General features: G+C 36.7%; 1 protein-coding gene across 1 annotated transcript in view; it reads right to left on the bottom strand.

Annotated features, from left to right (window-relative positions):
* LOC107722042 (tenascin-R-like) overlaps window positions 1–24,359 on the bottom strand; it is a 143,476-nt gene extending 119,117 nt beyond the window's left edge. Inside the window, exon 1 of the mRNA XM_016530270.1 lies at window positions 24,275–24,359. The gene's annotated coding sequence lies outside the window, so the exon portion shown is untranslated. The remainder of the gene's footprint in view (window positions 1–24,274) is intronic.
* Between the last annotated feature and the right edge of the window lie 1,269 nt (window positions 24,360–25,628).

The following is a 25,628-nucleotide window of genomic DNA, read 5'->3' as shown; positions in this document are numbered from 1 at the left end:
AATTGATTTTTCCGTACATTTCTGCCATATGTACATTGACTGACAGTCACCACTGATAAGCTACCACTAAATATTGTAGAAACTTAATTTGCTGTAAAGTTGCTTTGCAATGATTTGTATCGTGAAAAGCGCTGTACAAATAAACTTGAATTGAATTGAATTGAATCAAGCCTAGAAAAAAAACAGTGAACCACCCCTTTCAAAGAAAACAAAGCTTTTGCAATATTTCAGAGAATAATAAGTAATATGTATAAGCATATGTTGTAGTGTTCTATGGCATTGCTTGTTTTAAGATGTTGCTTTAAGTTAAAGTATGTTTAATTGTGCCCAGGTTCATTTGACGGCTTTACTATTTATTTAATTGAAATTATGACATTCTACAAAGTCTTACCTTCTCTTGAGAGAATGTAGAACAGAAATCACCAAAACAATTTTGAAGCAGAAGTAACACGACATGATCAGAATGTGACAGCATATTACACTGTTGAATTACAAGAGCAGCTTTGAGAGATTTGGACTTGTTAAACCCCACTTTGCTCTTAAACTTGTGCATCTGAGTGTGAATTTCTTTAGTTTAACCTCAGTCTGAATGACATGATTATAGGCTCTGTTTAATCACAGCAGAAGTTTTTGTTCCATCCGTTTGATTTTGAACAAACTGACTGGCATTCGGTACACTAGAGAAAGAAGCCGACTCTCCCTCACTGTACTATACAGACCCATGAAGTTAAATATGCATGGAAGAAAAGCCTCCAGAAAGATCAGGTGAAGTTACGCAGGGAAAATATGAATGGAAAGGAATCTTTAACTGCTTTATAATAGAGTGGGCATTAAAGACTTGAGCGCATTACATTAATTGGGCAGTTCTCAGAGACCACAAACACAGACTGTGAAAAATGAAAAACTGAAGGAAAGCCAATAAAATAGCAAACACACCAGCAACTGTTGCCTTTTAGTTTATGGAGGCCTTGTAATTAATCAGTGTTCACGAGGGTGAGGATAATTTTTATGCAGCCAAAATGTCACAGTTACTTTGAGGCACTGAATTTAATTCAGCTGAGATTCAGCCAGGGCTCTCACGCAGTATAAATACAAATCTAGCCCTGGGCGACTTCAAAATTATGTTAATAAAATGTGAAATATGGCTGTGATATTTCCTCCCGGTTTTGACAAGGAGGTATTTTTCTTTGGCAAAGATTGGTTTTATGGGGTTTATGGAGTGAATTCTAAAACTCCATCATAACTCAGTGCTCATTACTTCGCTAATGAATACAAGCTTTTTGAACTGTTGTATGTGTATAGGAGTGTAAGTGAAATGTCAGCATTTCTCAGGGCTCCAGACTAAATATATGCCTATAATATAAGCTATATGCCTCCTAAAATGAAACATTTTGGAGCCAAAAGACTTTCTAAGTTGCTAAATTACATAATCACTCAATAAAGATCAGATTTTAGAAAAGCTTCAGTTCATTAAGTGCATAGTTTTCTAATTTAGCTTCTAACAGTTATTAACGAAGTGACATTTTAGTATAGAATGTGATGCTTTAAGTATTTATCTATAATTATTTGTCAAATATTTGAATGGTTTTTATAAATTATTACCAATATGCATCTTCAGTTTTTGTAGTCATATGAACGATTACTCTTACGAAACGTATGTACACATTACAATAATGGAAAAATTACTCAGTTGTGAACTCAATCATGGCTTGGAATAATTCACTGACTGACTTTTTGACTGACTCATTATAAAGAACTGGTTCAGAAGAATCATTCATTTGTGAATCAGACTACACAACGTGGTGGGTTTGGTGCTCATTTTAAAGTTGTCCTAACTGAAAAATGACTCAGGGTTCAGTGAGGGAGTCAGTTATGAACTCATTAACAGCTCTGAATAATTCACTGCCTGAGTGAGTCTTATTCAAACCAGTTTCTCATGAGCAACTTCAGTGGTGTTTCACTAGTCTTTTCCACTGACTTGTTATAAGAGTCATCCATTTGCCAGTTTGACAGCACGGCTCGTACTGTGTTTGGTGAACATTTCAAAATAGAACCATGTTTTAACCAAATCATAGATCGTCTGATTCGGTCTGATATCCTACAGACCCAATTGAAAAGTGACTCAGGGTTCAGTGAGGGAGTCAATTGTGAACTCATTAACAGCTCCGAATGATTCACTGACTGTATGAGTCTGATTCTCGTGAGCGATTTCAATGGTGCTTCACAAATCTTTTTGACTCATTATAAAGAACCAGATTGCAAGAGTTATCCATTTGCCAATCGGACAGCAGAGCTTGTGGTGTATTTGGTGATGCTTGCAGAAAACACAAGCGTTCATTGTTGCAACCTAATTAGATCGTATTTGACAAATCCTTATATGAATACACTCAAAGTTTTCCTCACGGTGTAGATTTTCAATTATTGTCATAAATGTTTATTTTTTGCTTTAAAGCTTGTGTATTCAGGTACCTGTTTTTACATCTGTGCACTCTCGCACAAAAGGTGATATTCAAGCTGAACAGTCAGTAAGCAATATCATTAATCAGACAGCACAGTAAATGAGCTCCCACCTCCATTCAAACTGCATTTACACACAGATACAATGTTATATTTTTTTCTGAGGAGCTCTATTCAGGACAGACTATAAATGGCTGTATAAGGACACCTATTTGTTTCATGTCAAAGACTGAAGTACTGTGAACTGAAGAGGTACACTAAGGCATCTTTTCCTAGCCATAACTCTCTACCTCGAGAGAATTTCTATGCATACATAAGAGAGTGCAGGAATTTATTAGCATTGCTTTGCAACAATTGCTTTTGATGAATTGGGTACCTATACAAATTGTTGGTGCTCTTCATATGCTCTTTGTCTTGATAATATGCTTTATGATACACATGTTATGTTATTCTTTTTCCAGCAAATATGCTGAAATTACAAGTAGCTTATTCCTAATTGTTTTTCATGAGTACACTGAGTACGCTTTCAGAACGTAGATTTATATGGACAGCTGCAAAAATGTAAAGCAAAGCAGTCGGGTAGAAGCTGTTTTTGAAGGAGAAAATCTCTGCGTGCTATTCCTTCAGCCTCCCACACAATTAACAAAGTGATTTTCACAGCTCTCTATACAATTAATCATTCACCACAGTTCCTTGAACACAAACGCTCCACCAACCCCCACAGAGCCAAGCCGCAGAGGGCTGGATCCGAGGCCAGTTTGAGGCCTGTTTCACGCCGCGCATAGAAGCAGTGCGCAAGCCGTGCAACAGCATACAGGCTAATGTTGTGATTTAACACGGAGAGAATTTCTGATGTGTTACTGATCAAATAATGGACATAAATTATAAAATGGTTGTCAGAAGCCAGTGAAAATGAACAAATTTGCAATTTAAGGTACCAGTTAATCTACACAGAATGGAACCCAAACACCGAAATGTAGCTATAAACTGCCTAAATCTATTTCTTTCATGTCAACTCTCAGAAAATTTTAGCATGGTAATGGATATGTCAGTGTTAATGTATTTGGTCTTGGCGGAATAGATCTGCTACACTGCTGCTAAATTGCTGTTGCTGTTGGTTATTGCCGTAGTTGTAGAATATTGCTGCTGCAAAGCAAGTACAGGAACTGCCATAGTAGATCTATTCAGGTGGAGCTGGGGAAGGTGGAGGGTTTCATAGGAACTCTGAAAGCGCACTGTGAAATGCTCTAGTGAACTAGCTATTTAAAAGTAAAGCAGCAAGCTCATTGGCTGTGTATGCAACATGAGCCAATCAGTTTGTGCCAAGCAGTTTAACAATGTGAATATCATCAGTTTGCATTAACGACACATCAGCCTGCGCCATCTAGAGTTTAATGACAGAACTTGGCATTATTATTGTTATTATTATTATCATCATTTATTGTTTAATTTTTTTATTTATCTTAAATCCATTGCATGTATTGAGACTATAGGCAATATTCTATATAAAATAATCTGCTTAATGATTTAACCTGCAAAAAATGTTCTGTTTCAGTGTGTGTCTTTTTATCTATTATTTTTGTATCTTATTTTTTATTGTGTGAATTATTTTTTTTTAAATTAATTTTAGACAATGTTTAATTTGTCAATTTTCATGGTGTATATTGATGCTTTGGCAATATTCTACATAAAACAATCATGCCAATAAAGTTCTCTGAAATTGAAATGACCTAAATGATTCAGCTTGAGTCAGATTCACTGAATATAAATTATTTGTGTGAATGTCACAGTATATGGTGTTCTTGTTGCTCAGTAGAGTTGCTTGGTAGAGCATGCTGCTAGCAACACCAAGGTTTGATTTGGGTTTGATTCCCAGAAAACACATGCTTTGGATAAAAGCTTCTACCAAAAATGTAAAAATGAAATGTAGTTCAATGTAGTCTTTTATTTTGCTTCCTGAAAGCCTATATTGCAAATATATATATATATATATATTGAAATGGAGGTTTATACTGCATTTTTACTATATTTTCTTCAGAGTTCTTCATTTAACAAAAAATAGGCTTGGTGCCAACACTATTCACACCTACGCTTATGCCGTGCTCATAGTATGCAGCACTTACTATACCATGTTAATATGAGCTCTGAAATAAGCTTGATAGCACATTATTTTGGTTGTGCAGCCGTCACAATGCATCTTCGCTTCAACTTCACACAGGGCATATCTATGACAAAAGGTCAGCGTGATGTCACAGCGTATATGGTATTTTATCAGTGTGTATGAACAGCAGTGAGGCACACAGCAACCCAGTTATGAGTTAATAAAAGGTAGGAGGCTGAGATGAAAGTGACACCCAGCACCTGTGAGTCAGAAGAGCAGAAGTGAGACAGACAGTAAAGCCAGACAAAATGGGCAAGAGTGTCTCAGAGGAGACGTTTGCATTCCAGCAGGATGGCAGGTTCAAACGCAGGTACAGAAGCAGTGCTGCTGGCCCTAACGTGCCCTTCAGAGCTTTCCAAGCTTACAGAGATGAGAGGAGAACTCTCTGGCCAAGACCCACATCCCAAGCCGACTATCTACTGGCCATGTGGGGGAGCTTAGGAAGATAGATGGATTTGGAAGGAGTTCAGAGGGATTTGATGGTTGTCGCTGAGGTGGCTGTGCCGCTTGGCCTGTAACACTGTTGACATCTTCATGACGGTGCAAAAGTTTCAGCTGCTTGGCAGGTGCAGGACGCCAGCAAGAAAGGGGATGTGGTGGAGAGAGAGAGAGAGAGAGAGGTATTGAGATTCGGCTTCCTCTGCCAATAGCTCCAAGCACTTTTCCTCTGGGATCTAGTGTTTTATTACCCCTTAAATGGCTACTGACTGCTCTGTATTTGAAGCGTGACAAGAGTGTTTGCTTAAAACGTGTGACTGGAGAAGCAATTGTCCTATGCCTGTCGATACCAAAAAGAGTTTTGAATAATTAGTAACGTTGAGATTCAGAGAAATAAAAGGATGATTAGAGAACCCAGCATGAAAAGCGGAGCATAAACAATGTTGCCTGTTGTTCTGCTGGTACAGACCTGTTGGTACAGAATTACTGCAACCCTATGATCATCGTGAAAAGAATAGAAAGGAAAAAGGAGAAGAGAAGAACAGAAAAGAAAATTAAGGAAGAACAGAAGAGAATGCAAAAGAACAGTGCAGTATAGAAAAGAAAGGAATAAGGGTGAACTTAAAAAAAGGAAAAGGAAAGGAAAAACCCAGCTGAAAAAAAGACCCTGCTTAAACCAGTTTCTTAAACCAAGGTTGGGAGACCAGATAAGTCTAGCAAACCAGCTTAGACTAGTTTAAGATTTCAACAAAGAAGAAAAGTAAATACAAGGAAAGGAAAGGAAAGGAAAAAATGAAATAAGTGAGAAGGATTGAAAAGACAAAAGGAAAATGAGAAACTAAGGAAAATGGAAAAATGGAAGAGAGGAAAATAAATGAAAAAGAAAACAAAAGGCAAATACAGAGGAAAGGGAAATGGTGAAGAAAAAAGAAAACAAAAGTGACTAGATGTATCATTTCATTTCATCAAATGACAGAGCTGAAAGAATCCAGTAAACAAATGTTTAGGTTGAAGACAATTAAGACAATGAGTCAAGCAGACAGATTGACTTCTATAATTTACAATTAAATATTAAACTATAATTTGTTTTCACAGAGTCAAATCGTCTATCCAGCGACAATAAACCAGCACAGAAAGATTAAAGGAAGAAGATGGCAGAGCATCACAACATGGCCGTCTACACCCATGCTAATGTATTGATGGCCTCTATCACTCTCATTGTCAAGCCAAATAGTCAATGAGCAGGACTGAACACACAGTTCCTTTTCCACATACATGTTGGCTAAAACCCACAGCTGAAGCCATTTAAGTGAAAGCGGAAACCTTTTGTTGCCCAGGTGAAGCAACATTTGCCCTGTTCCTAACATCAGCTTTGATGAAATGCCACAGACCTGGGCTCATGTGCGCAGGTGGGCTGCTTTTGCCAGTGGGTACACAGAGCCTAAACACTGTTCCTCAGTCAGCAGGGAGTGGGATTGGGCACTAATTTACAGCAGTTGCCCGGGAGCCCTGGGATATCTCCAGCTGGACTTTTGGCAGTTTATTGAGTGGTTACATGATCTGGCGACTCAGTGGACTGATTCACAGTCCGCTTCTGCCAGTGTTGAATTCATAAATCGGCTCCTCGGGGACAAAGAAGAGCCTGTTTTTTGTGCAAAACAGCACATAAACTCATAATGCATGTCCTTATCTTTAGCGCAATGCCGGTGCGGACCACACCTAATGGGAAACACAGAACGGAGGGTGCAGCAGACCTGAGAGCCCCTGTCTATTTCCAACACCCTTCATCTAAGCCTGACACCCGTTTCCTTGGCAACCACATCGACGGTACAGGGGCTGTCGGGGTCGTGAAGTTCTGAGACAGAAGAAATGGGAACTACTTATGCAGGTCCTGACACTACTGGCTGGCTTTGTCTAAAAATACTGCTCCTCACCTCACCCCAATATTCTCCCTCACTTCCCTGCCTAATTGAAAACGAAATTTATGCAAACCAGTTTTATTTCATTTTAATGCCTAGCACCGTTCTCTTGTTACTTTTTATATGAGTTCAAAGAAACCATATAAAGAAATTACATTTTCATATTAAAGCTTACATTTAAAACCACTCATATAGAATATAACTACTTTGCAAATGCAATGAGGCAAGGGCAGCTTTTCTACAGCTTCACACAAAGTCACAGATTCCAACTTTTCCTTTTTTATTTTGTTATATGAAGGTTACCTTTTAATTTTAGTGCTTTTCAAATTTGTGCGGTTTTATTATTTTACCCTTGTTCCAGACCCAGCCTTTCAGTCTTAAAAGTATGAAAAAATATTATAAAATTTATACATGCTTCAAGGAATGATAATATTAACAAAGAGCAATATTGTATATTATAGCAATATTTATTGTGTGAAAATAATTTATATAATTTTTTATTACAATGAAAACGTATTTTAATTTAAGATACAAATTGACTGTCCCTCATTTTATGAAGTCTCTTATGCTCACCAAGACTGCATTTATTTAATTGAAAATACAGTAATAAATGGTGAAATTGAAATTTGAAAGCAACTATTCTTTATTTTAATATATTTTAAAATGTAATTTATTCATGTGATGGCAAAGCTGAATTAGCATCCATCACTCCAGTTTTAGAAATCATTCTGATATGCTGATTTGATGCTCAAGAAACATTATTATTATAATTTAGTGCTGGGCAACGATTAATTGTGATTAATCACATCCAAAAATAAAAGTTTTTGTTTATATAATATGTGTGTGTACTGTGCATATTTATTATGAACAGTATATATAAAGACACACATACAGTATATATTTTGAAAATATTTACATACTTATATTCATATAATTTATATTATATATAAATATATTTAATATATAAACAACATTTTTCATAAATATACATGCATGTGTGTGTATTTATATATAAGCTACATAATGAGTACACACACATATATTATGTACACAAAACTTTTATTTTGGATGCGATTAATCACGATTAATTGTTGCCCAGCACTATTATTATTATTATTATTATCACTGCTTAATTTTTTTGTAGAAATTGTTGTGGAATCTTCCTAGAAATCTTTGATGGATAGAAAGTTAAGTACACATACATAATATTCATTATATTTCCTGACCAAAAGTGTTAACGTCATTTTCACAGATTTCACATGCATTCTTGTCATTTTATGTAGTTTAAAATGGTTAAAATCTTTATATCTGTGAAAATAAATGTGCCACTTCCTGAATATTAAGTGTTGAGTAGCAAACTGCTATTAAACATTTCTTGAAGATGAATAACACAGTGGCAGAAGAGATACAGTCTAGAGAGAATGCCCTTCATTTATTTATTTGAAGAATAATGTATGATGTTGTTTTCATGTGTAGCTCTATGTGTCCCACAAACCCTGTCCTGGGATTATAGTGAACATACACAATCCTACGCAACATTGAATGAATGATATATGTATTTTTGGATTTGATATATTCACCTCTAAGTCTGTGGATACTCCTTTTCTGAAAAGCTTAATCCACTGGTGGGCCAAAATGTCCAATGTGATTAAAAGAGCAACCATTCTGACCTTGCAATTGATAACAGTCATGCTTGTTCTGAACAGAACTGTTGAAAAGCCTAAAGGTGTATTGATTCTTCCTGCATTACTCCATATATTGAGTTCTGTCTCTGTAGAACATAAGTATGAGGGTATTGCTGGATAATTTGGGCTCACCAATTTGTCTCCTGGCACCCACAGTGCACTGCAACTGACAGATATGGCACAATGAACAAGGACGTGTTGTTATTATTGTTGTTTAATAGCATGGCGGGCTTAGATTATTTTGAAGCAGTGTTCCGAAAAGAAAATTAGGTAAATGGAAGTTGGAGAACTGTAGCTGCTCAGGCTTGTTTAAACTAGATCACGACGCATAAAAAGACAACTTTAGAAATATGCTAAAACCTCGTCCATAAGGAATGTCTATAATGAAGTCTCTGCGAATAAGGCTGCAGCTTCTTCATGGAGCATTATCATTCTTTATTTGAGCAGTCTGGATACTTTGAGCTGTACGATGAAGACAGATATAGTGCTTAAGTCTTTAAAAGAGCAGCTGCACCACATGAAAGGACAGGTATTTTGGTTTAGATGACAGCAAATGGTATTCATGTAGTTATCTGTATTCATCTGTATTTCTTTAAAACTATTCTTTTTATCTCTGCCTTTATAGCTGAAGTGTGTCATTTATGTGCCATTAGTGCCACCAAAGGCAAAAAAGCAAGGGAATGGCAAAAATTATCAACTCAGATGTTTTTTTTTTCCTACTTTTTCTGCTGTCTGTCTTTTGTTGGACAAGCAGATAGACCTGTTCCAAACTCACGAGATTTGTTGAGCCAGTGTTGCTGTTTCCGGTTGGATAGTATACTCAACAAACAACAACAACAACATAATAATAATATTAATAATAACAATAATAATAACAACAACAACAATAAAAATAATAATAATGTTATTATTAAAGAAAAATTATATAATTTAATGCATATATTGTACAATTATTATTATTATTATTAAGAATAATATTTTTATAGTAAAAATTTTTATATTTTGAAATATATTTAAAATTATAAATATATAATTTACTGGGGTAGTGTGTGTGTGTGTGTATGTGTATATATATATATATTTTTTTTTTTTTTCACCCCCGGGTCTTAATGCATGGTTTTTCCTACTGGAGCATCAGTGAGCGTTTGAACCTTGTAAAACTAAAATTAAAACAGGCCGCCAAAAACAACACTAGTTACCATAAATACTGTATTTGATAAGAATATGATACGATGCATGCAATGCAAATTTGATTGAAAACAGAGGTTTTTGGAGGCTGGGCCCTAGCACTGCAATGATGTTAGCCAGTATAAAATTTGCATTTTCTCTCTAAAACATGTTGTCCTCAGTGTGAAAAGATGGATCTCAAAATCATAGTCACTTTTGGAAAAGGTTCAAACATGCATAAGATGCTGGAAAACCAAAGAATGTGCAGGAGCTGGGGGCTTTTTCTGAAGAACAGCAGGCAGTTGAACTGCTCAGAACCAAAGCAGGACTCATGAACAACTATCACAAAACAGAAAAACAGTCGTGGATCATCCAGGAAACGACATAGTATTAGGATTCAAGGGTATGTAACATAAAGGTGTGCACTGAAAATTATGGTCAGATTTGAAAAGCAGTGACCTTTGAAGTGCCTCACGATAGTCAGCTCTTCACGATTCTAGCCCATGAGTTGCTCCTTCATTCTGGTGATATAAGAATGGCTAGAGGACATAGGAGAGAGGGCGATCACTAGAGGCTGACAATAAGTGTGTATGTGATCCAACATGTCTGCCTGAATATGTGATTTCACTCAATTTATATATGGGTCATTTTTATATATTCATATATATATGTGTGTGTATATATATATATATATATATATATATGTGTGTGTGTGCGTGTGTGTGTGTGTGTGTGTCATTTTCCCAATAAAATACATTTAAAATAATAAAAAATGTTTGTTGTAAGTTCATGATACTTAATGCATTAAATAATGCAAACTGGACCTTTCTGTAATGTGTTACCGCAGTGACCTTTGAAGTGCCTCACGATAGTCAGCTCTTCACGATTCTAGCCCATGAGTTGCTCCTTCATTCTGGTGATATAAGAATGGCTAGAGGACATAGGAGGAAGGGTGGTCACAAGAGGCTGACAATAAGTGTGTATGTGATCCAACATGTCTGCCTGAATATGTGATTTCACTCAATTTCAAGCTTGACTACCCCTGCACGACTCACGTGTTTCTTTAAAATATTCCCGGAAAACATTTATCTAATCCCTTTCAGGGCTTCTTGGCTCTGAAGGCTGGATAGCGCACAACTGGGAAAGGAAAGTGTCAACTTTGCACATGCAAGCATTGTATTTGTACTGCTAATGCTGTCAGTTAAATAAAAAATACCTAATTAAAATAAAAGCCTTTATTGGGCTTTCCTTTCCTTCAATAGTTTTTTTTTTGTTTTTGAGTTTCCAGTTCACTTTTCTCACATTTAACTCTGCCAGCTTTAATTTGAATAATGAAACTTCAAAGGCTTCTTGCTTTTTAAACCACCGTGTGCCTGTGCACTGAATGGCTGCCATTCTGCTCTGAAATGGTTTGTGCCTTATCTCAATAGACAGATGTCTTCTCATTTTCAGTATGGTGATTTCAACATCTTGTGGGTCTAACAATTTGACTGGCTCAGTGACCAGCAACAGGCTGGAGGTTGTAAAGTCTGGGGTAAAATGTATTTCTAAACCGGTTTAACTTGCAAAAATAGGGCTACTACTACAAAAAAAAAACAATCTCTTCTGCTACAGATAATTAATTAAAACATTAATAAAGTAGGAACAAAATGTTGGTGGGCTTCCTGTCCTGAAGGCAGGATTAACAATTGGTATTTGGACACGTGTCCGGGGGCACCGTGTCTAGAAGGGGGCAGCACCACACCCAGGGGGGCACCGTGTAAAATAGCAAGAAAAGCAGCACAATGGAAGTAGTACACTAATCCAATTCATGAGAATGCTAATTTCATAGGCAAATAATGATGAGAGAAAAACACTAGGCAACAAGCCTAAATATTTTGAAAAATGGAAAACATTTACAAACAAGAAAAATACTTTTTTTTCTTTTTGTCTATTATGTGATACACTTAAATGTCAGGAAAATATCAGAAATCTTAACAGTAAAATGGAGAGAAAAAGAGGCAACACTTAATAAAAACATTTTTGGTGGGTTCAAACATCTACTATTTGACACATTTAAATGTTTTAAATATCAGCAATCTTGCCAGCAAAATGGAGAGATAAAGAGGCAACATTTAAATACAATAAAAACTTTTTGGGGGCGTTTAAACATCTACTATGTGTCACTTAAATGTCTTAAGTATTAGCAATATCACTGGTAAAAATGGAGAGAAAAAGAGCCAACACTTTTAAACAAGAAAACATTTTTGGGGGACTTCAAGATCCAATAATAACACACTTGATTTCTTTTGAAACTAAAACATTTTTTTTTTTAAAGAAACAATATTCTGTTATTCTCCAAGCTTGCTGATGAATAACACAAAGTGTGTGAAAACTGGATTTGATGCAGTAAAAAAGGATGAGTTGATAATGAATAGATGAATAAACAAATAGAACACATGAATAACTTCTTATTTCAACTCAGAGGCAAAGCTGAATGTTCACAGAATACAAAAAAGGTGTGCCTTTGCTGACTGCTTTGAGGATTTGACTGTGAGAACAATAAAGCTGTTTTTTTTTTAAGGAAACCTAGTGTTCATTATTTTTAATACTGTATTTATACAATATGCACTTTTTTCAAAATACATTATGCATGCTTTTGTGCTCTTAGATATAGAGCTTAATTGTTGTGTCCCAGATCTGGACATGGACAGTAAAAGGTCAAATCATTCTTTGTGCATTTTGTTTGGTCAGTTCTGTCTCGCTCCAGTGCACAAAGCCAATACACATTGAGGTCAAGTTAATATCGAGTGTAACACAGGGAAATGTCATTTTGTTTCTGTCCTTCGGATTTCAGCATATAAATCATTTGCGCAAAACAAATATTGGGTGTCCGCCATTGACGTGACATGTGGCCAAGTATGGTGACCCATACTCAGAATTAGTGCTCTGCATTTATCCCATCCAAAGTGCACACACACACACAGCAGTGAACACACACCGTGAACACACACACGAAGCAGTGGGCAGTCATTTTTGACTGGGGAGCCTTCGGTGTTCGGTGCCTTGCTCAAGGGCACCTCAGTCATGGTATTGAAGGTGTGTGTGTGTGTGTGTGTGTGTGTGTGTCATTTTCCCAATAAAATACATTTAAAATATTAAAAAATATTTGTTGTAAGTTAATGATACTTAATGCATTAAATAATGCAAACTGGACCTTTCTGTAATGTGTTACCATAAATACAGTATTTGATAAGAATATGATACGATGCATGCAATGCAAATTTGATTGAAAACAGAGTTTTTTGGAGGCTGGGCTCTAGCACTGCAATGATGTTAGCCAGTATAAAATTTTCATTTTCTCTCTAAAACATGACCCCCCAGGAAGTCCACTGAGATTTCATTCTTCCTCTTCAAAAGGATTTTAATTATATAAATGTGACCTCATTTTTATGCTCCATTTCACCGTTTCTTTTGCAACATAATTGATTCTTCAGTCCGAAGGTCTCTCTACCATAAAGGTGTGCACTGAAAATTATGGTCAGATTTGAAAAGCAGTGACCTTTGAAGTGCCTCACGATAGTCAGCTCTTCACGATTCTAGCCCATGAGTTGCTCCTTCATTCTGGTGATATAAGAATGGCTAGAGGACATAAGGAGAGAGGGCGATCACTAGAGGCTGACAATAAGTGTGTATGTGATCCAACATGTCTGCCTGAATATGTGATTTCACTCAATTTCAAGCTTGACTGCCCCTGCACGACTCACGTGTTTCTTTAAAATATTCCCGGAAAACATTTATCTAATCCCTTTCAGGGCTTCTTGGCTCTGAAGGCTGGATAGCGCACAACTGGGAAAGGAAAGTGTCAACTTTGCACATGCAAGCATTGTATTTGTACTGCTAATGCTGTCAGTTAAATAAAAAATACCTAATTAAAATAAAAGCCTTTATTGGGCTTTCCTTTCCTTCAATAGTTTTTTTTTTGTTTTTGAGTTTCCAGTTCACTTTTCTCACATTTAACTCTGCCAGCTTTAATTTGAATAATGAAACTTCAAAGGCTTCTTGCTTTTTAAACCACCGTGTGCCTGTGCACTGAACGGCTGCCATTCTGCTCTGAAATGGTTTGTGCCTTATCTCAATAGACAGATGTCTTCTCATCTTCAGTATGGTGATTTCAACATCTTGTGGGTCTAACAATTTGACTGGCTCAGTGACCAGCAACAGGCTGGAGGTTGTAAAGTTTGGGGTAAAATGTATTTCTAAACCGGTTTAACTTGCAAAAATAGCTCTGCATTTATCCCATCCAAAGTGCACACACACACACAGCAGTGAACACACACACAGGTGCACACACACACACAGCAGTGAACACACACCGTGAACACACACACGAAGCAGTGGGCAGTCATTTTTGACTGGGGAGCCTTCGGTGTTCGGTGCCTTGCTCAAGGGCACCTCAGTCGTGGTATTGAAGGTGGGAGAGAGCGCTGTACATTCACTCCCCCCACCTACAATCCCTGCCGGTGCGAGACTCGAACCCGCAACCTTTGGGTTACGAGTCCAACTCTCTAACCATTAGGCCACGACTTCCCCACGACTATGCCACCAGAGCAAACCGATGTCCAATGGAGAGAACTTCACCTCACAACAAGATATGTCAGAGGGTTAGATTTAAACTTTGTGAAGAAGATTGTGATGCCTCTCACAAAATGGCTTTGATATTGCACCTGTACTGAGTGAAGCTTCATAGGCTGCATCTGGTAGACTGATTCACCTGCAAGTCATTCTTTTGAAACCAAATAACTTGTATAGACTGGATTAGAAACACTTGAAACAAGCTTTTAAAGATATACTAGCCCCTTTTCAATGCATTGCTAAAAATATTACAATGTAATTGTACAGTAGTACTGAGGAACAGACATTCAAAAGATCTGACTCAAAAGATTGATTCATTCATTTATGAATGAAGAATCAGGATAATTATTTCAAGAACTATCACAAAAGTGCTAAGGAGAGCTAGGGTACATAAAAAAGTGGATATTCTTCATAAATTCCTTTTGTATGTTCCACGTTAATACGGTTTTGGAACAGCATATAGGGTGAGTAAATACTGACAAAATTGTTTGTTTTTGGGTGAGCTTTCCCTTGAAATGACAATGAAAGAGCCTATTCAAGACAGCCTGATTAGAACAAAGACCTGTTGCCAATTCTAGTGTCCTGTCCTTCATAACAGGTCTTCCACTGTACCGGCCCAGAAAAGCCTCATTGTACTCTCTTGCTGGGCTGGTGGATTAATGTAATGTGAAATATGAAGTCAGACTGCGGAGACCGTGGCTAGATTTTATAAACACTAATCAGTCTGGAGATGTTTTCTCCAAGGATGTGTGTTCCATAGGCCAGCACACATTAACACCGCTTAAAAACATGCACAACCCATTTCGGCTTCATGGCAGTTGGGAGAAGGAGACGTGTCTTGCTTGTTTATGAGATAAAAACCTGACAGAAAAAAAACTGTGAATGGTAGGATGACACTTGTGATGTGCAAAGGGGGAAAAAAATCGCATTATACTTTTAGATATTGGAAGTACTGGGCTGAATTAATAACCCACCGTGTGTTGGTTGAATTCTTGAGCAATTTTACTAGAAACTCTGCATAGTACTACATTTGTTTTTTATTTTAGAGAATTACATTTTTCCCAAAATCCAGCCTAAAGAGATAGTTCACCCCCGCCCCCCCAAAAAAAACACCTCTTAATGTTTTTCTTTCGTCTGTGGATGAAAGAATGTTTTACTCAGCTGTTTTCCGTACAATGGAAGTGAATGGTGACCAATTCCAAAAATGTAAAAAAGAAATGTAGTTCATATGACTTTTTTTTTGCTATATTGCTATAATGTTATTTTTGTGTGAGTAAACTATTGAAACGTTACATTTGTCACAAGTTTGACGTCAGTGATGCTAAATGTAGTTGGTTCTTTTAACCAATCACAATGTGCTAAATTTGATACGCTCATATTCAAATTGCACAGTTTTTTTTTTTTTCATTCTTAATTTCATTGATTACCATTCACTTTCATTGTATGGAAAAAAGCACTAGCATAAATATCCAACTCTTTTTGTAATCTCAAAAGAAAGAAAGTCAAACAACATGAGGGTGAGTAAATGATGACAGAATATTCATATTTGGCTGAACTATCCCTTTAATCATTTTAATGACTGTCCTAAAAGTCTCTTTGAGGCATCTCCAAACAGCTCTTCGTACGCCGAACACAATGTTGACCGAAGGAATTTACATCAAATGACAACATAGCCCTGCTGCGGCGTATTTGAATGTAAATCTCTGAGTCTGCTTGCAGTTATTCCCCGACTCGGCAGGCAGAATCTATTTAAATATAACACTCGTCAGCAATTGTGTGGGCTTTTGTTTAAAGATCAAGTCTCCCAGACGATCACTTGAATGCACTTGTCAATTCAAATAAGACACAGGCTGATATCATTCCGCATGCATTCAGCTGACAAATCAAGACTTTATTAGTTAGCCTGAAATGTCCATGAAAGAGGCAATGAAATGATAGCTAGACTGCTTAGCGAAGACACAAAGGATCCAAAAATGCTTCAATTTTCTCTTTTAACTACAAAGCAGGAAGGATGGCAATTGGCAAAGAAAACTTTATGTGGGAGTGTTTATCCATCTGCCCGCACAGATGGGGAGAACTAGCGAGTGAAAGACCAACATGAGCCAGCCACACAACTACAAACAGTAGGTCAGAGCAAATATCCACAGAACAGATCTGCTGATTCCTGCTACAACAGAAGGGCTGTCTGCGATAAATATAAATTTTTCAACAAACCACCTCTTTTCAATCTTTATCTATTGACAAAGGGACAGGAAAGACCGTTGCACAGAATATCAATGCGTCTGACTTTTATTGCACTTCTCAAATCGCAGTCATTTGATTGGCCTATTGCTTCAGGGAGAACAGGAAGCAGGAGCGGATGGCGGATGATGGATGTTTGGGAGCTGGGCTGTCTCTCTGTGGGAAATCAATGATATTTGTTTAATTATTGGATGAACTTAATCAGTTCCACTGCTGTAATTATTAGCACTGCCTAGAAGTCATTATAAAATAATTTGTTTTATGCCATCTCGGGCTGAAATAATGAATACAAGCAATTTTGGCAAGGAATGTTTCTGAATAAAAGAAGATGCCTGCTGTTCCCTGTGTCCTTTAGCAATGTAGATTTGACACTTTGTCAATGATTTCTTTTGACAGCAGTCATTGACCGTGTCGCTTCCAGAATCCAGCTGAAGTGTCGGAATACTAGGAATAATTGAGAATGACATTGTATCAGAAAGATTAATATTACATGTAGGTTCACATCTGTATCTCCGAGGGTGTGCGTTTAGAGAGCTACAAATGAAATGTGAGCATAAGCGGGAACATTTCCATTCCTAACATTTAGCAGAGGAAATTTGTGAGCAGATAACATATTAAGTCAATGATACAATTCTAACTAATTGAAGACAGATGGAATCTTCACTGGAGCAAATAATTGTTTTACTCCTTAATCACATGTCAATTAACAAGCACAAGATCCACAGCGAACCTGATTGGCTGAAATAAATATGACCTCACCCACACTGGAAATCAAAAATTGCTCTGACTAAAGAGGTAATGCATAAAAAAAAGGTGAAAACTGGGTGCTTAGCAAAAAGGCAAATTTATTCATACTTTTGCCAGTTTTGGCAGATGACGGTTTGTGCAAGACGTTATAGCATTCTGTTTATCAGTATCTTTAGGGCGAGATAAACAAACAGGCAATTTAAAAACGAGAAAACATGATTTTTTTTTTCTTTTTCTTGAACTCATGTGTCTGCCACAGATATCAGATCAAAGCGTGAACTTTTAATCACAGTTTCAGTGCAGAAACCACATGGATCGTGGATTTTAAACAAGCAAGTTTTAGCTGTTTATGAGATCAATATCTGGACAGAAATAAATGTTTTAATATAAAATCTACCAACCAGTTTGGCCATCAAAACTAATGTAAGAGACTAAGAAAATAACTAATCAATTTTAATCAAACTAATTACATGATATTCAAATGTATTCATGGAAAATAATCACATAAACAGGGAATAAAAGGTACTGTGTGCAATAAATGCATTGCATAAAGATGCAATTTCAAAGGAGGTGTCAAAATCATATTTATTTGAGAAGTGAAGGAAAATGTATATAAATACATTTGTTTAAATTTTTTTAATCATGTTTTAATTTGGTAATTTGACATGCGTTTAATTTCATTTGTCTAGAAACATTTTGTGTTATTTATTTGACCCTTCGCTGGGAGTTTGATTGACAGGTGATCTGACCAATCATAACACTGAATCTGCCATTTTGTCCAACAAACCAACCAGACAGGAAAGTAGATTAAAGTTGGCGGTCTTGAGCTTGAAAAATGGTGTGTTGACATCTTTCCATGGTTGAAACAAGATACCTACTGATATTAATTCATGTTTATTTACATTACACAATAAAGAGCTATACAACTTTTTAATTTCTTTAAAAAATTACAAAATTTGAAAGCTTGCACTACTGTAAGCTCACAATAATTATTTCCAATTCAGCTTTATCAGCAAAACACATGACAAATTAAACATGTCTTGTTTATCTTTGTCACTCAGTATTGATGAGCACAACTGGCTGTTGACTGCCTGCTGTCTTCTCACTTCCTGTCCTCTTTTAGATGCTTCTCCTTTAAGAATACAAACACACAGTAGATCACCGAACTTGACCGCTCCTGATAGGACCTAAGAAATACCTGGCTCTTAACTGTGTGTTTGTAAATCACTCCTGATTTATTAATTTCTTCCATTTCCTCCAGAGCTTTACAGAGCAATCAATCACCCTGTTAGCTGGCCCTGATCAAATGCGAGCTGATAAGTTCTTTGTCACTGAGCACTATATAACAGTGTTTTTTTTAGCCCTATATTGATTGCTGATTTTCTTTGGCTCAGCAAAGCCTTTCAATATGCCACTAGTTTATCTAAAATTGTCAGGCTACGTGTCAGGTATACCTGATATAAGGCCAATAAGAACACACAAAACCTGGAGTGCTGACTTGTTGCATTTTCACCATTAAAGGGGTCATATGATGTTGCTAAAAAGAACATTATTTTGTGTATTTGGTGTAATGAAATGTGTTTATGCGGTTTAAGGTTTAAAAAACACATTATTTTCCACATACTGTACATTATTGTTTCTCCTCGTTGTGATTGGCCGAATACCTCAAGCGTGTGACGGAAATGTTACGCCCCTACCATATTGTGATGCCTTGTCCCTGCCGGAGCGATGAGACAAAAACATTTTAAAAACCATTATAAATGAGGCATTTGTTGCATTCAGTGGGGACATAATTACGGATTATAATGACTTGTACTGTCTTTTTACACATTGCATTGCGCCGCGTAAACATAAAACCATGTCTGCATTTGTGATCGGAGAAATGACAAACTACAAACGCTACTCTACACTGTTTAAAACTCACGTTTGAATCGTCAGTGGCAAATTGCTTAAATATAAAAACGTACTTGCAGTCTGTGAGTCAGAACAGCCGGCATTGTAGTCTACTCTCCCAGGAAACAGTCCTCCATAAAATGCGCTGGACACGTCAGAATATTTGGGTTGAACTGTTCTGGAACAGTGTTGTAAATACAACTTAACCATACATTCATAATTTTGAAATCCTGTTTGGTGTCTCTAGTGGTGTGGAAATGGCACACTGCACCTTTAAATCATGTTGATGAATCTGTTTTTTACTCACAGGATTTCTTGCACACTCTGAAGCAGTTCAATCCGATTAACTCACTAATCAGATTAGCCAAATAAACATTAATCCCATTAATTTAGAGCATCACACTGCAGTTCAGTAATTTTCTGATGTGCTGAAACGATCATCAAGCCATGAGCACATTTCCAAATCAAAGCAAGAGCTCACCGGCTCCCCCTACTGACTGCATTGAAGCCGGGGAATCATATGCAGGAGTATTAGGACACATTTGTAGGCAGAAAAAGGTGTCAAGAGAGGTAAAAACCAGGTGCATGAGCAGCAGGCAAGGGTTCAAGTAAATTTCTTTCTCCATCACTTGCTCACTTTGTACCCTGTTAATATTTATAGCTAGTGTGGCTTTCAGAAGGTGAACACCAAAACAAGCATTTATCAAACAGATTGAACCCATGACAGAACGGACCACGGCTTCATGTTTGAGGGGGTGAACGAGAAATGCCTCCTTTGTATGGTATAATTGTCTTCAGCAACAACAGTTTTTGTCGACTAACATGTCCTTGACTTATGCTGAACATTGAGGGTTGGTAATTCAATTGAGAACAATAGTGCTCAAAAGGGTCATTTCAACAGCAGGAGCGTATTAAAAACGCACACAAACTGCAATAACATAGCGTTATGGTAAGCGGATCCATCAGCTAAGCTGTATTTAAGTCAATGACAAAAAAGAATAGTCACTTGAAAGCCATTTATGGGCAGTTGAACAGGGAGTGCAAAGAGAGCAGCCGCCTCAACCTGCGTTTATTTTGGACAATGATCCTCGGGTGGTCCAATGTATGCAGCCCGATTTCTTTTTAAACGCTCGTGTTCTTCCGCAGAGTGCATGCAAATGGGGCCCTGGCTTAATTACCATTTAGCAGTCTAATAGCAAGAGAAGAGGAAACTTCTGCAACACAGTCACTGCTGGGCATTGTGCAGAGGCAAAGCCCCTGGACTGAAATATTATGTAAATTATTAATTTCCTCATAGACTAACACAGTTGTGCTATTTGGTTACCCACAGGCATGCCGCTACATGTTAATTAATCTCACTGAGAGGGGAAAGTATCAGAAAAATCTAATTTTATTATGCAATCATGATTAACACAAGATATTGCTGCTCAGGTGTGTTTATATTATACTAAATTATGAGGTGACTCATATCTTTTTTTTTACATTAGACATTTTACTGTACGAAAAACATTTTAAGTACACTGTAAAAAAATTTTGGAAACAAAGATTATTCAAGTACATTTTATAAGAAAATACTATGAGTTTTTCTACAAAATTTCAAATTTAATTCAGTATGTCACTTGCCATTTCTTTGTAACTCTTTGTTAAATTTACTTTTTAAGTTAACATTTTAAGTGAAAATTGTTTGTGCACCTTTTTTTCAGGGTGTAGTTGAATGTAATATAGATTTTCACCATACATTGTATGGTATATGCTTTTCCCAATTCGCTTTTTCCCATTTTCTTTAAATAATACTTCTACTACTAATAAAAATTTGTTTTACCATATTGAAATGTTACTTCAGATTTGTAATATTTTGTAGACCAACGGGGTATTTTCTGCTTGGTTAATTTCGCTTTCAGAGGGCAACATTTCAAAATGAACCAAAATGTGTTAATAAAAGTCACATCAAACAAATTGTCCCCTCATTAGTCAGAATATTCGGCACATGGCAATATTTCCACATTTTAAGGTGGATAAACAGCAGCTCTGCAAACCAATAATAAGCACCAATAGAAAGCCATGATTTGTCATTATATTGTTGTGTTGCATAATCTTAAAATTATGGTTCACTCAAAAATTAAAATGTGGTGATTTGGAACACAAAAGAAAATGTTTTGAGGAATGTTTCAATTGATTTTGCCCATATAATCAAAGTCATTGGGTTCAAAATGACATCGGATCACATTGACTTCCATATTATGAGGAAAAAAAAGCAAGACCTTTTTCAAAATATCTTCAAAAGGTGTATCTTCTTGTGTGGAAGCATCATTTGAATTCGCATGTCATTCTCAGCACCTTTATCCTGGCAGTGAGTGTGCCGTTTGCCATTTCAGCCAAAGCAAACATTTTAAAGTTGAATGTTTGTTTATCCACATTATTGATTTACATTTCCATAAATTTGGTTGAGAGAGCCTTCTGATGGCTGCATGTTTAATAGATATGCCTCTGCGTGCTAGTGGGAGCAGAGCACGTTATCTGAATTCTCAGACTCAGAGAAAGCTTTGAAATCATGCCTAAGACTAATGAAAGAGGAGCAGGAGGAAGGAAGGAATGAGCCGCGGAGAGGTGTGATCTACCTACGGAGAGATTACCATGTACCCCTGGGCTCTCATCTTACACTGTGTGGGAAGGCATGCGGTATCGTTCGTTCACATGGCTGCGCGGTGAAGAAAAGGTCTCGTAGCGATTTATACTCCAGTTATAAATCTGCAGAAAGGATCCCCCACACCAGATTTTTAATATCATGCCGATACCACACTCTCTGCCCATGGACAATATGTTCAACTGACTTTGACAAATCAAACACTTAAGAAATACGACAATATCCCTCACAGTGCAGCTCTGCAGGGAGGAGGAATGGATGCACAACAGCAAGCGTGAGAATATTTCTCTGAAAAAGGTGGCACAGGATGTAGGGGAAGAAATAAACAGCCAGTTTATCCACAGGATGGATGGTGACATCATTATCTGCCCATAACAGCATCGCCAACTATTTGGATGGAAAGTTTGCCCACTGCACAGAATAATTGCTCACTCTGGGGTACAGTGAGGCTGCATGGCTTTCAGAAAACATCTATGTAAAAAAAACTGCACAGAGCAAACAGATCATTCTTGATTGATTCCTAAAACAAACTACATCTGCATTTGAAGGAAATGGCTGCTACATGTAAAAGTTTGAAGTAATAGAGTTGCCCCAAAATCTATTGAATATATAATTATAATATATTATCTTTGTATTTATATTTCTAAACAGCACAAAAGTAACTGTGTGTACAATGTACTTTTTAAAATATTATTTCCATATTTAAAGGGGTCATATGATGCTGTTTTAAAGATCATTATTTGGTGTATTTGGTGGATATGTGTCAGAATTACCTCCTCTCCTAGGTTCACGAAACGGTCGTCCATAAAATGCATTGCTGTTCTGTTGTAAGTAATCTTAAAGATTCCTAAATGCATCTAGTTTCGGAAGGCCAAATAAAGTGCTTTTGCTTTCGTCTAGAAACACACAGCGTCTCCCTGATATGCTGCTTCAACACTAACTGCGGTTACTGAAACCGCGCCTTCTTTCTTTGCGTGCACATTTCGGCATCATTATGCTAATATTTCCACATAGTGATGTAGATATGTGGGGGCGTGTTAGAACGAGCCGTTTTAGGGGGGCGTGGCAGAGTCTTAACTTTGATAAAGAATATCTCTTTGGTTTTGAGACTTTAGTCTTTGCAACTTCAGGGATCTTATCTATGCACAATCAGCTTGTAACACTCCAAAAAGAAAGGAAAACTTGAAATCGCATCATATGACCCCTTTAAAAAAAATATGTTGTCTATATTTCGGAATACAGTTACTTCTGTATATATGTTCAGATGTTTCTGATATTCAAGTTTCAGAGACAATGTTGTGACATATTAAAAATAATGGTAATAAATATTATATATAGTGAATGTACAGTAATTTAAATGATGATATATAATATATACAAATAATACATTTTAAAAATCAAAATAAATGATTAAATTAAATACATTTGTTTTCAGTTAATCTGGTTGAATCCAAATTATTTAAGCAATTTCAATTTCAAAGAACTTTACTGGCATGATTTATGTAGAAATTTGCCAATGTGACATTATTCACCATTAAAAAAATGACAAAAATCTAAAATTAATAAAAAATAAATAAATAAACAATTTAATTATGAAATTCAGAAGAAAAAAATAAACAATGTAACATAAGATATATTGAATACATATACGATTTATACTACAGCTATTTGTTGTGACAAATTATTGTACTATTCAGATATCAGTAACAATGTTATGACATAATTTTCTGTATAGTGAATTTAGTTCCATACAATTTCTAAAGCATCATATATAGAGCATTTTATTTATATATACTTATAATCTCTTCCTACAATTTTAAGTATTATACTCCATAACCATATTCTATATTATTAACGAAATGGCAAATATTACTGAAAGTAAAGTTATGCAATCATAACATAGCATCAAAAGAGCATATGAAACCAACTTCATGAAACCAACCATCCATGCAATGTTTTTACTTTCTGTACTTTTTGAATCATTCAAAACAACATGAATGCATAAAACTGATCCTACTTCTGGAGTACGGCTTAAATGAAATCTACTCAATACATATTCAAATGCATGTAAATGATGTAATCGAAGAAGAATACAGCTTTGGTTACACCAGACCCGGTCTGCTCCTTGATGTGACTTCAGTAACCTGATACTCGGTCTGAAGCTCAGAATGATAATGTTTTGATTGATGCGCAACCCACAAACCAATTCATTACCTTAGCCCCCTCCCATTCCCCAGTCAGACCCCTCAAGCACAGCACAGCCGCTATGAGAAGAGAACACTTATTAAACACCAGACGCTCAACTTACCTAGTTTTGGAACCCAGTGCTGTAATTGCCTTTAGATCTTCACCTTATCTGCTCCTCCCTGGTCCTTGAGCAGCTTTCTCCCTCTCACAATCAGACTGCCTTCGTCTTTTGACAACTAGCATCATCGACTCATCCAGACTGCAAACAGTGAAAAAAATCTGGGTAAATTTTGTGTAGTGAATTCCAGTTTTTATTCAAACAAACCAAACCACAGAGCCACATTGTTTACAGTTTTGTGGAAATCAGCCTGTGAATGGCCTGCTTGTAGTTGTCCCTCCCTCACCCAGCGACACCCCCCGTTCTCGTTCTCTTTCCTTCTCCTACCCTCCCTATGCCTCTCTACCCTCTGTCTTGTTCTCTCTCTCTCCCATTGTATCGATCTGCCAGGGCTGGCGTTCTCCTCCTGCAGCCTCTAGAGGGTGTTCCAATAGCCAACAGTAGCCGGTCCAGAACTAATCCCACTAGCTTCAGTTCGGCTTCGCTCTGAAAGAGAAAGCTGGAGAGAAAGGAGAATGGAGAGAGAGAGAGAGAGAGAGAAACAAAAGGATGAGATGTGGATTCTCTCTCACACTAAAAAGCCTGTTCAATTTACAGTAAAAGGTGGCAGCTTTTGTTGGCACAAGCTCACTGTGACAATATTTCAAGCATTACAGGAGGCATTTTGGTGCATATTTTAGTCCATTATATACAATGCACAATATATATATATATATATATATATATATATATATATATTTAACTGATGGGATGATAATATACCAGCCTGTTTATGCAAATGTAATAAACTTTGTATCTTTAAATATAGTGGAATATGCCTCCATAAGAACAGTTTTGCATTTACTGAGACACCGTAAAAAAAAAAAAAACGGAAAATGTACTGGTGTTTCTGGCAAAGGTCTATTGATCGGTCAAGCTGTGTTTTCAGTAGTCTATTGTTGCCACCAGTTAGATTGGAGCTCCTCTCTGGCTGCCTGTCGCGGCTGCAATGAGGCTGAGCAACGTGTGCACCTTGCTCTCGCTCTAGCTCGGTCTCTCTGTCTATCCCTCTCTCGCACCCTCCTCTCTCTCTCTCTCTCTCTCCCTCTCACACACGCACATGCACGCTATCTCTGTGTCTCCCTCCCTCACCGAATACAGGTAAAACGGCAGCAATGTTTTTTTGTACCATATTCATATTTCATAATGAGTTTAGAATGTACATGATGATGATACATAAAAAAAGGGGGGGGGGATGGTAATTTATTTATGTATTTATTTTTTTAATAAAAGGGTTAATTTGCTCAATTAGCAAAATGTATTATTATTTGGGGTAAAAATATCCCGTCTGTCATCTGTTTTTTTTATTTTGATAAAA

The sequence above is a fragment of the Sinocyclocheilus rhinocerous genome, unplaced genomic scaffold (genome assembly GCF_001515625.1).
Source record: "Sinocyclocheilus rhinocerous isolate Xijiao unplaced genomic scaffold, SAMN03320098_v1.1 scaffold484, whole genome shotgun sequence".
Classification (NCBI taxonomy): Eukaryota; Metazoa; Chordata; class Actinopteri; order Cypriniformes; family Cyprinidae; genus Sinocyclocheilus; species Sinocyclocheilus rhinocerous.
The sequence above is the reverse complement of the archived record's forward strand: the minus strand, read 5'-3'. Positions and strand labels throughout refer to the sequence as shown.